At 28.2% G+C, this 18,483-nt stretch overlaps 1 protein-coding gene across 1 annotated transcript in view; it reads left to right on the top strand.

Annotated features, from left to right (window-relative positions):
* Rgk3 (Rad, Gem/Kir family member 3) overlaps nucleotides 1-18,483 on the top strand; it is a 95,548-nt gene that overhangs the window by 63,052 nt on the left and 14,013 nt on the right. The window lies entirely within an intron of this gene.

The following is an 18,483-nucleotide window of genomic DNA, read 5'->3' as shown; positions in this document are numbered from 1 at the left end:
ATATTTTCTTTATTTACTTCTAGCTACGTATACTGAATGTTTGCTATTATATTTGTGTTCGTATTTGCTGAAACGAATTTAATAAACAAACTACGTGGGGATTTTAACTATGCGTGTAAATTCAACGTTTCCCGTGTCGCATTTTGTATTTATCTTCCGCGTTATACATGCCTCACGTTTCATGGCAAATCTGGAATTTCGCAGAATTCAATAATTGCGCTGTAAGGATTTCTTTATGAAAACAGATGGTTTTAATATGGGTTGATAATAGGATTGAGAGATTTATCATTGACATATATTGTCGTATCATATATATTTTACTTCATTATTATTAATTAAATATAAGCAATTTTATAACAAACTATTTTTTGGTGTATACAATTATTTATTTGAATTGAAATTGTAAAAATATTAGATATATATTATTATCTGGGAAATTTATTGTAATATTATGTTCATTTAATAATACATGTGTATATCAGGTTCTGGTAAATTATAGAAATTTGTAAAATTTTAAGGCTCGTTAGTATTCGACTGTAGACTATGAACTGTCGAGTGCTTGAGTTTTTGAACACCCGACTTAATTGACCCAAGTAAATAATGCATCGAGGGTTTGAATTATTCATGATTTAATATTTTAAAGCTTTCGATACGGTGGTAGCGTATTTACACAGAATTCCCATTTTACAGAGGCGCATGATATAAAATGTATATATACAAAGTACGAGGGAAACTAGCGTGGAAAATAGATCGATGTGGGGTGAATCCTACAATGAACGTCACACACGCGATGTAACCATGTTTGATTTTGAAAGAACATTAAAAAATGCATTAGGTTATATCGAAATATTTCGTGGTTGATGAAAAATACTATGTGTGTGAAAAATGTGAGACACGTTGAGTTTTCGGAAGCTGTTTCTTCACATTTATAATAATAGTTCATGAATAGATTTTTTAAAATCATGTTAGTGTCTGCTTTCATCTTCGTATCTGTTACATTCTTAATATATAAATAAGATCAACAGCGATATACTAAGTATGTATCACAGACGAGAATACAGAATTATTATATATAACTTTAAAGAGTCATAGGTTTTAATTTTACATTTGTATCAATTCTTATTTGAGAGCTTATGTTCTAGCTTTTATTGGATATATTATTTAAAAAATAAAATATAATTGTCTGAATAAGTGAAAGTTGAAGGGAGCAAGGTCTGGAGTGTTTGGTGAGTGGTTTTTTAAATAAATGTATATATTTAAAAAAATGAATGTTATATAGTTTTTAAAATGACATGTAATATGTTAATTGTTTTTGGCTTTAGTTGTCAGCCTTCTCATCTTGGGTCGTTGAGAACAGAGAAGACAGCGCACTTTCTTCTCTAAGGACACCTGCTTTTTTTAGTCCTTGGCTTGTTAGACCCTATAATAAGCCAATATTACATTGGGTCATTATTCACCAAGCTTCCGTCCTTGGCCGGTCACTCCCATTGATGATACCACCCCAGATGACCTGACGCTGAGCTTTTTAATTTTCCCATTCAGGTCCTATTTAAGGCATCGCCCATTAAAAACCACTGAGACGACAGTCTCTAGGCTGCATCCACAGAGTGAGGCCCTTTATAAATGCAATTGATAAGAGCGCATTTTCACATTTCATTTCTCGTCTCCTAATATTTTTCTCATGCGTTATCTAAATTTTAACTGCATCGATTTTGTCTTGACTGTGTGGCTTTTTCGGTAAACATAGAGTAAAGATAAGGTTTTAAAAAAATATTTTAAACTTTTTTAAATTGATTTTTAATGCAGTCGCCATGTATATACATATATTTTTAATCTAGAAGTGAGAAGGTTATGTTTAGAGCAATACTTGATATTATAATAAATATTATTGTGCTAAGCTAAAAAAAAATCGTATTATAAATTGACCATTCGTCTACATGCGCACCTACTAAATTATGTGGGACAAAGACGGATAGTATCGCATAAACGGTTTAATTAAAAATTACTGTCTTTCAATTATTCACTTATTTCTGCAATAAGGATATTATTGTCATCACCATAAAACATATCAAGCTCAAAATAATTTTAAGCAGGATTTTCTCTTTTCAAAACCTCGCATTTATAGGGATTAGAAATTGATAAGGATACTTTATCACACTTCAAGCACAACGTTGCTGTGATTTATGTCTGGTAAAATGGCCAAGTAATATTTTATAAATAGCTTTGTATCATTACTATTTAAAATATATTTTTAAGTGTCTTTAAAAATTAACAACATATGTATTGTATGGATTTATATAACCAATACTACCCAAATTAGCATTATTTTTGTCTTCATAACAGATTACTAAATACCACTACGATGTACACCCACCACATTCCTTATCCTTATTTTATCCCTCAAGAATACTTATAAGGGTATTTTTTACATGTTTTACTCTGCGTCTATTTTTTTCTGCTTCTCGTTATATGAAGAATTTAAAAATCGTACTGGGAGAGAAAAGACGCTCGTTCGCCCGAAGGAAGAAATCGTAAATTTATAATTGTTTTACGACCCGGGGGGTGTTTGTTTTTGGCCGAAAATACTGAAAATGCAAATTAGCCAAGTCCTGGAGTCCATTCATTTTACATGAAGGCGTCTTTGGATATCTCTCTCGGTAAATAGTGTGTGTGACTTGTTAGAAACTACATATTTAAAACCGTTTTAGTCACTTTGAATCGCATTGGAATCCCTAAGGTTTTCGTATAATTTCATATGCCGTTTTAAGTCACCGCATTCCCCGTGTGCTCTGACTTTTTTCTTATTTTATACAATATAAAGGTATATTTATTTTATTTTGCTATGATGCGAATAAGTAACCCTTATCTTTTTTGGTTGATAGATAAATTTATGTACATACATATATGGTAAATAATTATATTTTTAATAAAAAAAATAATATATACCATCATGTCAAATTTTTGACCGCAGAAAAAAATCATATGTGTTTAAATCCAATTTAAGTTTGAGAATGGCTTATGGGGATTACTTCAAATATATTGAAACTTCCAGAATGATATCGAATAGAGACATTTTTAACCAGACACGTTACCAAATACAAAGAGTGGTATTAATGTTATATATTAAAATATATTTTCAATAGTAGTTTTATAAATCTTAGTCTTTTATAAAAGTCTCACGGGAATTAAAAGTGAATTAAAGCAATAAGTGACCGTAGTCGGCAAGTGTGTTGAGAGTCATCTCTTATCTACTGGAGTTGTAGACAAGTTAATTCTGTTAACTGGACCTCCCGCTTCGTGCAAACTTAACATGACATGTCGATACCAGTGGCCTACAGAGGTTTTCCAACTCTTAATTATATATTTTATCCTGGTGTTTGACGGAAATAGTTGTACAAATATCAATATTTCAATTTCAAGTTGAATTATAGCTTGACATTTGACCGAAACTCGATAACAGATATTTTAATAAGTTAATTAATATAACATCAACCGTCATGCTACCCAATTGGGAATAAATCTAGTTTTGGAATAAAATTCTGTATTTTGAACAAATAGCTAAAGTAATAATTAAAAATATATTTTATTAATTAATTCAAAGTCAACTGTATAATATACCTTTACGTTGTTTAATATTTGTCAATGTGTAAAATACACAAGTGAGAAGTTGTAACAAAAGCTAAGCTTATGCATATTTTATGTATGTATAGTTGATATACATAATATACGAGTATATGTAGTGATAGATTGCTAACAAAACTTTATTGACATTTACTTTGTGTTATTAATATTGAGTATACATAAAAGTAAAATAGTTTTATTGTATCAAAATGTATTATAATCAAATTAAATTTGACTATTCTTTAAAACGCAATTTTTAATATTTACCATATATTTCAAAGGTATAACCATTGCCAAAATAAATATTAATATCTCTCTAACCCGAACAATTTATGATACCTTTTAATCATTAATACGTCATTTTGTATGCCATATGTTTGAAAGGTGTAACCATCGCCAAAATAAATATGAGACGATTTGTATATAACAGCAATTCTTTGGTCTTTTTTTTTATTATTTACGGTAGATTGAACAGTTTTACATATTACGTTATTCACCTATGTACATATTTAAAATATAATCTAACCTAACCATCAATATTTAGATTTTATTTTCATTTAAATATTATGGTTAAAAATACAAATGCTAATTAAAATGTTTATTACAATAATCAGGCTTATTAAAATGACATTTACACATTAAAAATTCTGAACTGAAGTTACAAAGAGAGTGGACGATTAAAACTGTTCTATTTTCTATTTTCTATTCAATTAATTATTTGTTAATAAATTTCTTAAGAAAATATTACATGAAATAATGTAGTATGTGTAAATTAGAGTTACTACAATTAATTTTAAATGATTTATTTTAACTAAGTTATACTTTGTTATACTTACTATTAAAACTAAAAACAGAATATGTATACTCGTATATTATGTATATAGAGTACATAATGTACTGCATGTTAACTCATATATTATGAAATATGTTGGTAATAAAATGTTTAAAAACCATAATAATCGTATAATATGAGCTCAAAGCCATTGCTTTATTACTTTATGACTTCAAAAATAATATCTAACACACATAAAACAAAAACCTAAATAGCTTTTTGCGTGTTTATAATCGTTTCGTCGAAAACCGCGTCATCGGTTTTTGCCGAAAATATTCGCGTGACTGTCAGTGTCAATTTTTTTTATTGACTGTTACACTAACCCAAGCACAGGCAACCTAAAATTCGTGGGTATTGATTATAATTTTATATGTTCCTGACCTCTTAGTCAATGGGCTTATTTTATTAAGACAAAGATTATTGTTATTTTATTTGTTACGAAGTAAGTTCGCTCTGGATGCGAAGAGAGAAGCGGCGGCTTCTGCGATTTTCGCTGGTCTCAGATATCATGTTCAAATTTAGATGCTAGTAGTATTAAAGAAAATTTTTGAGAGGTAGTGCTCAGACTATCCGAGGTGAAGTGATGAGTGGACTTATCAATAGTAGATTTTGTTATCCGCTCCTTTTTTGATAGGACGAATAATCACAAAAGGATGACATGATATTTATAAAACATATTGGCATTAGCCGCTGAGGCAGGTCAGAAACGGTGGTTTTGAGGATGAACCTGATTGCACGGGTTATTTCGTATCAAGTCGGCGTGTATTTTAATCTCATGATTTAAGACGCGTACCTTGTGACTTAATCCGTTAATAGATTTTCCACGGTGTCCCATTTAGAATTAGCCTTATTATGATTACTATTAATAGTTATTCCTTTTAATTTTGAATAGAGAAGTGGTTCAATTAATAAACCGACAATATTTTTGCAAATTAAAAATTCATAATTAGTAATACAAAATATTTTCGAATATATGTATATTAAAAATTTAAGTAATTTAAGTTTGGGAGATTTGTAACAGCTGGTATGTTTATTATTATTTTTTCAGTAATTTTGTATTTTTTAACGTATATTAATGAATAAAAACAATTTACATAACTGCAGATTACTATTTTTATTATCAGGATCAGCTAAACTATTACCCAATTTACATAGTTACATATTTTATTACTATAATTTACTTTTCGTTTATAAACAACATGGGTTTCGAAGCTAATTTTAAATATTTAGATTACTAGATTTTTTGTAGCTTTATTGAGAAATCGACAATTTGTAGTTTGTAGTTTACAATACTCAAAATCTTTCATGCTTTGAAAAGCTGCAAGATTAATATTTTATTTACTGCTATTTTTTTATGTTTATAAATAAACACATGTTTGTTGAACTGTACTTTTAATTTTTTATTAATGAAGTGAGGACATAAAAATATATTAAAACAATTGCTGATTTTTTATCATTACGATAATAATTAAATTAGTTGTGAAAATGGGCTTTTGTCAATTATTTACCAATCTGCAATCTTCTCAATACTTGATAGTGAAAAAAACGCCATAGCTTGTGATGTCACACTTCGTACTTTATATAAAGCATACATACATAATTAAAATAAGAAATTTAAATTCGATAAAATATTCCCTATATATATAAAATATATTTGTAATTAAAAGACAGTGACTATTTTATTTTTAGCATACATTGTTACCATCTTAAAATCTTTTTAACATATCATATAATTTTTTTTACTTGAGTTATCTAATGGATTATACTTTCTAACCTCTAGTTTTTTTGCTAAAATGCTCTAGCTCATGCTTTGTGATATTTACCAAATCAAACATATTGTTTTATATAATAAAATTATATCATTACATAGTTTGGCAAATAAACTTCACTTAATAAACTGTGAGAATTCTAATCAAGACCGAAAGGGAATTCTCGCAAGGGAAAAATATTCATAAGCAATCAAATCAACAGTTATTTGATAACGTTATAAAATATATGTAAACTTTATTAAAAATTTAGTGTTATAACTTTAGATCAAAATTGTATATGGTAATGTTCTTTAAAAAGTACATTTATTTATGACTAATGACTTTTTTTGAGGGTTTGTCTGTAAAGAACCTTGCTCAAAAAAAATATTTTTATGACCGATGATATGCACTTAAATAAAATAATATTATTTCTGTAAAGCTTTAAATATTACAGATAGGGTGAAAATCATGCAAGATTCATGTGCTAAATTTACGAAAAAAAGTCAAGGCCATTCTTATTTAGTCAAAAATTTCTCTCGTTGCTAAAGCAGTATAAAATGTTTTTTTTTTCGATTTATAACTTGTCACGATATATTGAATTCCCTTAACATAGAACTCCACTTGAATGATATTCTGAGAAATATGAGAAGCGTTTTCTAGAGAGATTGAATGGTGACTAATAAATAAAGACGTATATATAATAAAGAAATTTTTCAGGAGTTAAATTTTTTTATCTCGTCTGACTTTATTACTTATCCATCTTAAACTAAAACTATTATATGCTAAATTTATTTTATTAAAAGTGAATTTTTAAATATAATTCTTTCAATATAATACTATTTTAAATATAACAGAATCGTTAAATTTTTAATAATAGAGCAATTAGGATTAAATTTTACAATGAAATATTAAGAACATATACTTATATTATATATTATATGTATATAAAGCGACTTTTGCCCAACCATAAACGACATAACTGTATTATTTTCTTTATGCATTGACGTCAATCTGTAGGTACTGAAAATATACATTCATACGAAATAAATAACACAATAGTTGATTGCAGACCGACCCGCTAATTAAAACTGAAAGACAAATATGACCCACGAGACTGAAAGGTTGCCAGCCCTTACACTAACCGATATATTTACATAAAAAAATACTTTGCTTTATATAGTACATACATACATATGTACATTGAAATAGAAAATATTTTTTTAATGCCGGTCTTTGAGATTCTCCCACGGTATAGGATTCGCATAATGGGGGTAGATGGATTGTCAACCACAATGACATGGGGAGATGAAACGTAAAGAATGGGGTGGAATATTTGAATGAACATAAAATTTTGCTGTTTGACAGTGGAATAAATGAAAATGCGAATAACCGCTGGGGCACACATAAAAAAATAATTCGATTGTCAATAATACGATATTACTAATGGTGAGGTTTCATAGAAATAATTATTGTAGTTGTACTAATATTTTTTTATATATTAATTTTAATAAAAAACGTACACGTGTTTTTTATATCGCAATTAATGCCAAATAACTTCAATATAAACAGGTTTAATTTTACCACAGCTTATATACGTTTGATGTTTGGTTAAAATTAGTTTATAGTATAGTAAATCTTTTAATTTATATTTGTATATAATAATATATACGTTGTTGCGAATTTAAATCATGCATATTTTCTATTATGATATCATAATTTAATTTATAAGTAAAGCTTAGCAATTTAGTTATTATTTTTTAAATATATTATATATAACTTTTTGTTGGTAACATCGTATTCGATAATGTAATTAAATTTGATGAATAAGCTCTAGCTTTAATTTTAACGAGGGGTCCAATCGGTTTCGTGTTACAAATTAAACACAAATTTACTTGGCTCAAGTATAATATTATGCATTGAAAGCAAATGAACTGCAGAGTTGCAGTTTGTTTTTTTTATACAGAGTTGTAAAATAAAAATCGTTGTATCAAATTGGTATCAAAATTTTGAAATTAAGCTGAAGCATATATCATTGAATACTATTGAAAAATTATCAAATATATTTTACGTTTATATATCAAAACATCTGTAACTGCTCTCAGACAAAAATAATATTTATAGAGCAAATCTATCTTGAAAACCTCTTTTAGAGCACAGGCTTTCAATAAATGTTCCTCAGATAAAGTTTTTGAATTGTGCCTATGTCTGAACATAGATTATTTATCTGTCACAACAGCTTATTCTGTGAGAAATTAAGGTGCTTTACACTGCACCCATTTAATGATATCCTTTTTGAATAAAAAAGTGCATAGCAAATCCAAATTAAAATATCACGTATCACCGGCTTTAAAAATGTTTCGTGGTTGAGTCAAGTTGGCTATCTAGCAAATATATTTACAAAATTTAATAATGTTTCTCTCTTTTCGAAAATATGTTGTTATCAACATACGTGAGTATTGACTATTTATTTTTTTAAACAGATATCAATATATCATACTTAAAAAAAGTATATTATCTAAGTATATTTACTACATAAGATTTTCTGTTTTTTTTTTAGATAAATATGATAAAATACAAAAATAATATAATTAAAAATATCACAACAAGAAAAATTGATTTATTGTGAAAAGTATATTTTGTCGATGCGAACGTTAACCGTATTTCAAAAATATGAAACTCTATAGATACGTGTCACCTATCCAATGCTGCTTTCTAGGAACATCCTAGGAACTGCAAAACATATAAAATCTGTAGAGATAGGTATTAGCCTTGTGTAACTCGTTAATCCGTATTATTTTTATTTATGTTAAATTAAATTATTTTTTTATGTAGTATCAAAAAAAGTTGCCGATTCTTTCAGGCACAGGAAATAATCTAAAAGCGTATTGAAATAAATAATAATTACTTATATCGGTTAGTGCCAAACCTACGTATTTTGGGTACGTGTGCGTATGTGAGTCTATATTCACATGTGAATATGGCACTAGCGCATTCACCGAATAATTCAAATATTGATACTTTTATTTGTATCATATTACTTATAATACGATCGGAAGAGTTTGTTAACAGATTTATTTTGATTGTATAGATCTTTTTCATCGTAATTTAATATTTTTTAAACAGTGAAATGTATATTTTGATTATAATGAGCATTTAAAATAAAATACTTAAAGACAATAAAATAGTCCTCACGTTACGGAAAAGCCGAAATTGAATGCCGCGTGGAAAAGGTTTTTATTTTGAAGTAGAAAAACGGGAGTAGTATTAAAAAAGTAAGACGTTGATTATAAAAGTGTTTCTTTGTAGGTTTATAAATATAAGTTGAAAAAAAATATATTAACAGATTATTTTTACCAACTTTAAATAATACATACAAATGTATACAGGTTTAATTATAAAAATATAGATTTATGAGTAGCTACCTAGGTGTAGTTATGAGAAACGAAGAATGGCTAAGAGGATATTTTACGGAGGCGTGAATTTATATAATTTTGTAATACCGCCTGGATAATCTGTAGAAGTAAGCTTTGAATTATATTTACTTATATAATATACATTTTTGTATTATATTTATTTATATGTTTTTCTTTTATATTATATTTTAATTTATATAATATAAAATAGTGTGATTTTTTTTCATAAATTTACAAAATAGTAATTAAGTGTAAGCCTGTGTGTTATTGTGGTGCAAAGTCCAAAGGTTGCTAGTTAACAATTGATATTCGATTGGACTTGACGTACTTTTTTTATTTGACTCTTTAGGGCCATACCACTGAGATAAATCAACTTATTTAAGTTTAGCAACTTTTTTTCATTTCGCCACCGCCAGTATGTGAGCTATAGCATTTGTCGCTCCGATGAGTATTTCGCTCATTCTAGAGTACCACATAGATTTGATCAAAGTCCTCTGCTCTTTTTACCTTTCATCAATTTTCGAACAAGTTGTCTTACAGTTTAAGCGGAAGTGGTCTAAGCAAAAATACTTTGATCGATGACTTCGAACAGGGTTGAATATTTTGTATGCACATCGCCTAAGTTTGCGATAAGGTGTCGATAATGCTCGGATTCGTTATGCGGAGCGCATGACACTTTGATAATTTATTGTTATTTTCATTTTTTACGATACGCTTAGAATATGGATATATTTTCTGGAATATAAGTGAAGCAAAGTACTTCTTATTGTCAAAAAAAAATTGAAAAAATCCAAGATATCTCTTTAAAATGTAGTACGGGTCGTATCCATGTTTGTATCCTACTGTCTTTTTGCTAGGAACGTTGAGATATTCATTGCATTCTCAGTGTAGCGTCTACTACTCAATGAAGCATTTTTTATAGTTGTTATTGGGCGGTGTCGACAACTCAACAATGCTCGCGACTTTCAGCTGCGAATTTTAGAGTGACCTAGAGAGTCGCGATCGCGTCCCTTTTTCTTACCTGTTGCGGTAAGTAACACAAATATATAGTTTTGATTTTAGCTATGAAGAGTTGGAAAAAATATATATCTACAGTTATTATTCTTAACATATTATTGTTTATATTATGGCCATGATTATACATTAGAAAAACTGTTTTTTTCCAAGACGTAATGGTCAGATATGTAATAAAAAATAAAAAATATAATAACCACACATTAATAATTTGTTTAATCTGTTATAACGCATTAGAGTAAATTTGGGTTATCAGCAGCTTTATTCAAACAATTGCGCAGTATATTCTTTGCGAATACTGTTTCTCTTAAATATTATTAAATATTAAACAACTTTAGCTGTTATTCGTTTTATGCCTTAAATGTCACTAAAAATTGCTTTGAATATACCGTACGATAAAAAACGATAATTACGGCAATCTAACTAATAGTATCATAGTTAAACTATAACTTAGTACAATGTCCCTAATATTTTTACATATTTATCTGTAATGTTTGAGGCCTTCAATTCTGCTTTTTTCTTCAATATTTGCCGTTTTCGCGTTCCTATAAATAAACAATCAATGTTAAAAGCCTCATATAGTATTTGCACCTCACTGCACTTTTTTAATTTTTAATGGAAAATGCAATGCCAATTCTTTGTTCCGCCATATTCAAACAAAATCACTGAGCGTATCTATAGTATTGAAATAATTTGTATTTCAATCTCCTTAATCACCGCCATAATTGAAATCTAATTGAATATTAACACAGTGACTTAAGTACTTATACATCTCTGCAAAGATTTAACTGAAATATTTTAATTAGTCGGGAGAGCCACTTCATGCCCAGATGCTAGCGTCTATCTCAAAGCTACCACTAATAATCCCTTAATATCTGGAGGCATGTGTGCTTAAGCTCAGTGCCGCAAGCTACGTCGCAAGTCGTGTCCCAACAGTGCAAATATCGAGAATGGATGTAAACGAAATTATGAATTCAACTTGTGTCGGACACAGGAGCTTTGTGAAGCTCGGAAAACCCGCATGTTACGAGAGTAATGCATTTTGCTGGGTAAAATATGCAATCAGAGCCGATGTCATAAACCGTGACATGGTTATACCAAAGCCTTGTTGTATAATATGGGCATAGTGTCTACTTTATACACACATGTATACGTATTATACCAAATGGTTAATCCTTGAAACTAGCACCTTTGGTAGACAAGTTTATTAATAAAGTGATTTATTTATTTTCAAAAACATATAAGTAGTATATTATAAATAAATCGTACAAAATTTTTTCATGGTTATAGACTTGATTAATTAACAACTGACCCAAACCATATTACGAGACATAGAGAAGTAGCTAGTATGATATTGAAGTGGTGAAGTGTAATTATTCATAAACTTTGATAAAGCTGTATGTATGCTTCTCACAGCTCTAATTAAATTAAAAATGAAAAAAATATATCATAAACATAATTTATATTGTTTTAACCTAAGTTTTTCATTTTCATTTTATATAAAACAGAGTAAATTCTTTATAACTTATTTTAAGTCAGTCCAAGTACAGTTTGAAAAATATTTTCTATATATACGCGTTGCACCTGAAACCGCCAATCTTATCCGAAAATCGAGTTAAACTCTGGATTCTGTACGACGTAGGTGAAGCAATCTTGATTTGAAGAGGGAAGCGGATGCTTTCTCAGTCTATTTTATCTCTGACGATGGTCGGCGTAGTTCCACATGGTTTTGAGCCCATTTGAATTCTCGCGTGTTCCCAGTTAGAAGACCAGATTCTTGGTGCAGTTTTGAATGAAAGTGACTGTGTGTTAGCGGAAGAAAAAACTGTGTGTTAGCGGAAGCGAGTTTCGATGAAAGTGTTTCCGTTCTATACGTTATGATAATTTATAACGTCCTTAAATATGGCTTCAATGTTTGGAATCTCAGTGAATCGAATTGCTTCTTATTGTTAAAGAGTGTTAAGATATTAATTCTGTCTGTTCAATGAAGTATTTTATGAAGTTGCTAAAGAGTGGTGTCTATAATATGGCAATGCTTTATAATTCTTGACCATCTGACATGACCTTGATACAAATCAAATCGGAATATAAATCAGAAACACGTCAATATGACGGGTGGTGTTAAGAACGCTCCTCATACACAAGTCATCCAAATTTTTAACGAGCTTGTTAAAAAATGAAAAGCTAAGCAATTTATGTAAAATAGTGCTTCTATAAATTATGTAATATTTAAAAAAATATTTATTAATATAATTTTAACATTTCTTATGGATTTTTAAATATAATATATATACGTATGTGTATAAAGTGTTAAATAAAAGTAATTTTTGCATAAAAATCATAATGACGCATTGGAGAAACTTGTCAAGGCATGATGGTTAGATTTGTATTTGTGATGAATTTAGAAATACTTTTAGCAAATATTTTTTATGTCGTTTGTTAGGCATAACAAATACCTAATAATTTGCCACCGTATCGTAAAGACTAGTGGCATTTGTTTATGGCGCTTTTAGCACGTTTTTTTATGGACCTCGCACAATAATATTTTTAATTATTTTATATAGATTTTATAAATTTTTAAAATAATATTTACAGTTGCTGTTTCTAAAATTGATTTTGATCATAAAAAAGTATATCTTGAGTTGTTGATTTTTCAACGGGTACAAAACAATCAAGTATAATTAATTAGCACTTTATTATATAAAGCCGGGTATATTTTCAATAATGTTTAATTAAAAACAAAATTCTCAAAATATAATTTAATCTTTTGTTGTTTCAATACATATTTTTTGTGTTAACTAAACCATTTTTAAGACTTTGAATTTAATTAATTTTATTAAACTTACTGTTAAAATCTATGGTTCTTAACGTTTCAATTCTTACTCTGACAATTGGATAAATATATAAAACTAAACTTTGCGCTCTAGATTACATTAATAAATTTTCAAAAATAATATAAAAAGGCTGCAAAAAATATTTTATATATATATATATCAATACCTAATTTAGTTTATATATTTGATATTAAAAAAACATAATCTTCCAGGTTCATTAAAAAAATGATTTTTTGTTGCAAAAACATTATTATCATGTATAATATAAATAATATAATGTACTTGCATAATATTGTACATTAAATTTTTAAACTTGTGTAATTATAATTTAAAGAATTCGAAATGTCTATTTTTTAATAACTATATTTATAGTAACAATTTGTTTATCATTTAGCTTTTATTAAACTACCATAAAAACTGCACAATAGCCAGTTTCATTATAAAAGTGCAAAGCTTTGTTTCCATTATAAAGCACTGAAACGAGCAAGCAATTTTTTATTTATATTGTATATGCATATATATTATATAAAGAGAAAAAAAAAATATATCTATATGAGCGATAGATACACATTCAACCCAAAATGTATGTCAATTTATCACCGTGTTGAAGTGTATCAAAATATAACCATTTATAACAGCATACGTAAAAAAATGTTTTATACTATCATATTACACAGCCTAAACCCATTTTTTATAAAAATCTTACCGCATAATATTTTAATATATCAATTATATTATTTAATACGCAAATAAATATTTAACGATATTTACAAACTTGTGTTTTTAAAAAAAATTTAAAAGTCAAGTTTAATATAAGCACTGAATATTACATATTAATTAAAATGTTACGTCATGTATAATAACGTACGCTAGGTCGTGTGTGTGTAAATTAGTACATACGTGTGTACAGAGTGTCCCATGATTTTTTTTAATGGGCAATATCCACTGCTGTACTAGAATTACTTTAATATATATTAATTTATTATGAATTAATGTGCTATATTTGCATTAATTGACTGGATAATTGATTTTGGTAGTCAATTAATGCAAATATTAAAACGACTTAATTCGGTGATTAATCCCTGAAAGACCAAAGTTTGAGGATCTCTAGTTTTATTATTATATCTGGTAGATTAAAATTAGTAATTATTACATAATTATATAATAATTCTCATTGATCTTTACAGATTATGTATTCATAGATTTTTCAAATTTCTTGGATGAATATCGTGATGTTCCACTACTTTATTTTTATATTATATTTACATGAAACACTCTGTAAGTGACATCATAATATTAAGACGGTTATTAAATGCACTTCTCAACTAATAGACGACGTGCTAGCGCAAAACTTGAAAGGACGATTTTGTGCAAGGGTTGTATAATTTAATAATAAAATTTCTCCCTTTCGACCTAAAACTTGAGTTTAACTTTACCTGGTGTTGGACCCAACTAAGATTAAATCTTCGAAGCGTGGCAGTAATCTAATTTTCTTGTAACTGAGAACAATCAGCAATTTAATTTACATTGGCATATATATTTCAACTTGATCGATATTATCCTAGAAGCTAAAGTTAAGCTTAACTGGACCAGTGATTGCCTATTACATACTTGATGGGGCACATTGCGATGTGCAAACACATTAGGATATTATAAATCGATTGGGTAATACGATACGTATTTTATTTAAAATTTAACTCACAATAATGCAAAATCAATTTATGATATGCAAACACATTAGGCCTTTAGGTACAGAATGGTAATATATACGTATTATATTTATGATTGAACATCTTCTAATGCAAAATCAATTGGTGAAGATGTTATTTATTTATACCCGCGAAATACAAATCATAAAAATTTTATATTATTATGTATAAAGCATATCAATAATATTATTTTATTATAATATTTATTATATTATATCTAAAGAAAATTGTCTACTGCATAATTTCCTTTTTGTTTATATTATAATTATGGCACTTAACCGAAATTTGAATTGATATCCAGGGACATGGAAATTCAGTTTAACTTGACAAACGAACCCTTTGAACCTGCTGAATTTATTATTAAAGAAGATAGCCGGTTTTTGTAATGAAATAAATGGGCTATATTATTGAGTTGAGGAGTTTAAATATATATTTATTTATATACGGTTTATTCACGGTATCATGTATTAAATATATTAGGTCTACTAACAGTCTACTTTCTTAAGAATTATTATTTTTCAGATTAGGTTATTTTTTATCTAGAAATTTTGTTAGATAATTTATACTTAAACCATCGATTAACATAGTTGAAAATAGTTGTTTTTTCTATATTTTTGGTCTCTTAAATAACCCTTTTTAAACGCATAATAATTATAATATATAAAATATGTGTTGTAAATAGCAAGTATTAATTTTAATTATTTTTTTAGTTAGCATATTGCAATCCATGTAAAAATGTAACGTTATCAATGTATCGCATTGACTTTTCCCTTTCAGTATATATTTTTTTTATTACATGTATTTTATAAAATATTATAAAATAGCTATATTCTTCAAATATATATTTTGTAGTATTTTTATTATATTTTTTTGAATAGAAAATAAAAGTTTAATATCGATTTACCTGTCATTGTTAATTCATACTTACATATTTTACTTTGCATCTTAAGTGCAAAAATATTAGTTTTAGATACAGAATATAAACCATTCTACACATTTTCTTTACAAAAACGATTGTATCTAAATTTAAATAGATTCTATAAATATTATAAAATAAATAAAAATATGAATCTGATTTTAGATTTCATATAATATTAACAAATTCACATAACGAAAGAAGGGCATATAAAAATATTTTTACGTTTTAATAATTCATACCGTGATTGGATACTCCAAAAGGTAAACGCGTACATTAAATTGATCCAAACCTGAACACATTTCGACTAAAAGCCTGACTCTGCCACTTATGATCATCGTATAGACAAATGCTTACGTTTGAATGTATGAAAGGTGTGTCAAATTGAATAAGTGATATGGGTGCGAACCAGTTCATGTAAACGGTCTAAATTAACTAACCCTCGACTGTTTATTTAGTCACGTTACTAAAACGATAAAGATTGATACCTGTAAATTTATCTCACACATTCAATTTTATGCGTGAAAATTACATTACAATACCGGTCACTAATTTGAGCAAAATACTCAATTGCAATGGATAACATATGACGGGTTGCCTTTTTTTAGCTCGAAACAAAGTTAAATTCTGTAGAAGTAGCTCATAACAAACTATGTCAAATGCTTTTTAAATTTCGGTCTAAGCATAAACATAAATTGACCAGAATTTTAGAATTAGTGGATTTTGTCACATACTTTGAAAGGCGCAAGAGGTTAGTGACCATGGAACGACGCGGACGAAACCCATGTTTATTCCACACATTCTGGTTTGTAAGAGCACATGAAACAGCTAAATATGAATTAATTTTTGCATATTATACTTGACTTACAAAAACGAATTCTGCTTATTGACACATGTTTAGTATATGAACATAATTATAATTGTAAAACAGGAATTTATGTAGTTTTTCACAAAGTAGTGTTCGTGGTAATTTATAAATATTTATTTTGGTTTTTCGATATTCTATATCAAGCTTTCTCCTGTTAGATTTTGTTGAAATATTTACCTAATTTTGCATCATCTGATCATTCAAAATGTTTCTGATACATACATATAGCTCTGTTGTTGCTATAAATTGAACTATAATGTTGTGAGGTCTAACTTTTTACCCTATATTAACCTATTTTATGTGTTTTGTGTATATAGGATTAATACTTGTTTTGATTTCTATTAATGATAACATAATATTAGTTGAAGTGTTTAACAACCATTACTAAAGCACATATTTAAAATCAGAAAATATTGATTATAAAATGAATAAATAACAATTATTGAAGCATTAAAAAATGAATATAAAATAATTTAACACCCACACATATATAGATCTTTCATTATTAATAACATATTTAGCAAGATATCCATATTTTTTAGATCATGCTGTAGTTATGATAAAACATTTTTTTATTCAACCGTTTCTTTTCAATGGAAAATTCTAAAGAAAGTATCGAGCTGCAATATTGAAATACTCGCTCGTTATGAGAATACCTCCTTTTGTGATACCACAATACCACCATTGTTCCGTCAAAAACGGCATAGCAAGATGTCCATTTGCATATGTGAATGTACTCCAAAGTGCCATCACATAAACAATGCCTTACTGGCATACAATGGTTTACGGATGCATTCCGGAATTAAGGCTTTCGCGGCGGTGTTCTATGGTGTCCCGCGGAAAGTTTAACATACTGACACGTCCCTTGGCCAGCCTGGCCGGAATGACGTCACAAACGACGGTTTCCCTTTGTTCCTACGCTCCGTGGTATTTTGTGTATAAGGGGATTACACGAAGGCTCGATCGGCCGACCTAAATGCGGTCTGGATATTTCCAACGCCAAAAATTTTCCGTCGGATAGAGAAAATTGGGTATACGCGATAAGACTGCGGGTTCTAAAGTAAAAATATAACAAGATGATTCCCAAACAAGCAAAATTCGGTCATATATCTATATAAGAAAATGGAAGACTGGAAAATATAAATATTTTGAATATTTTAAGAGGCTATATTAATATTCATTTTATAAGACAGAAAATTCAGAGTAAACTCCAAATATTTCTCAAAAGTTATGTATAAGCGTGTTTTGATTAGTAGATTTAAAAACATGTTTGTGTAATATTTTCTTCGAAATGAACGAATAAGTTTAATATGAATTATATGCCGTAAAGATTTTTGATAAACGTATAATTCAACTAGCAAGTGTTTGTGTTACATTATTTCTCATATAGACTGACTTTATGTTACAATATGTTACAAATTTCAACGGCTGTTTTTGTTCATTTAATTCATGTTTTCAGTTGTTAAATTTGAAACGAACAGAATATATACAGTGGCGTAGCTATGGGGGGGGGGGGGCGGTTGGGGCG

This window comes from Plectrocnemia conspersa, unplaced genomic scaffold (genome assembly GCF_051122295.1).
Source record: "Plectrocnemia conspersa isolate PC_06_02 unplaced genomic scaffold, ASM5112229v1 ptg000002l, whole genome shotgun sequence".
NCBI lineage: Eukaryota > Metazoa > Arthropoda > Insecta > Trichoptera > Polycentropodidae > Plectrocnemia > Plectrocnemia conspersa.
Note: the sequence above shows the minus strand (reverse complement) of the source record. Positions and strands in the feature narration are given on the sequence as shown.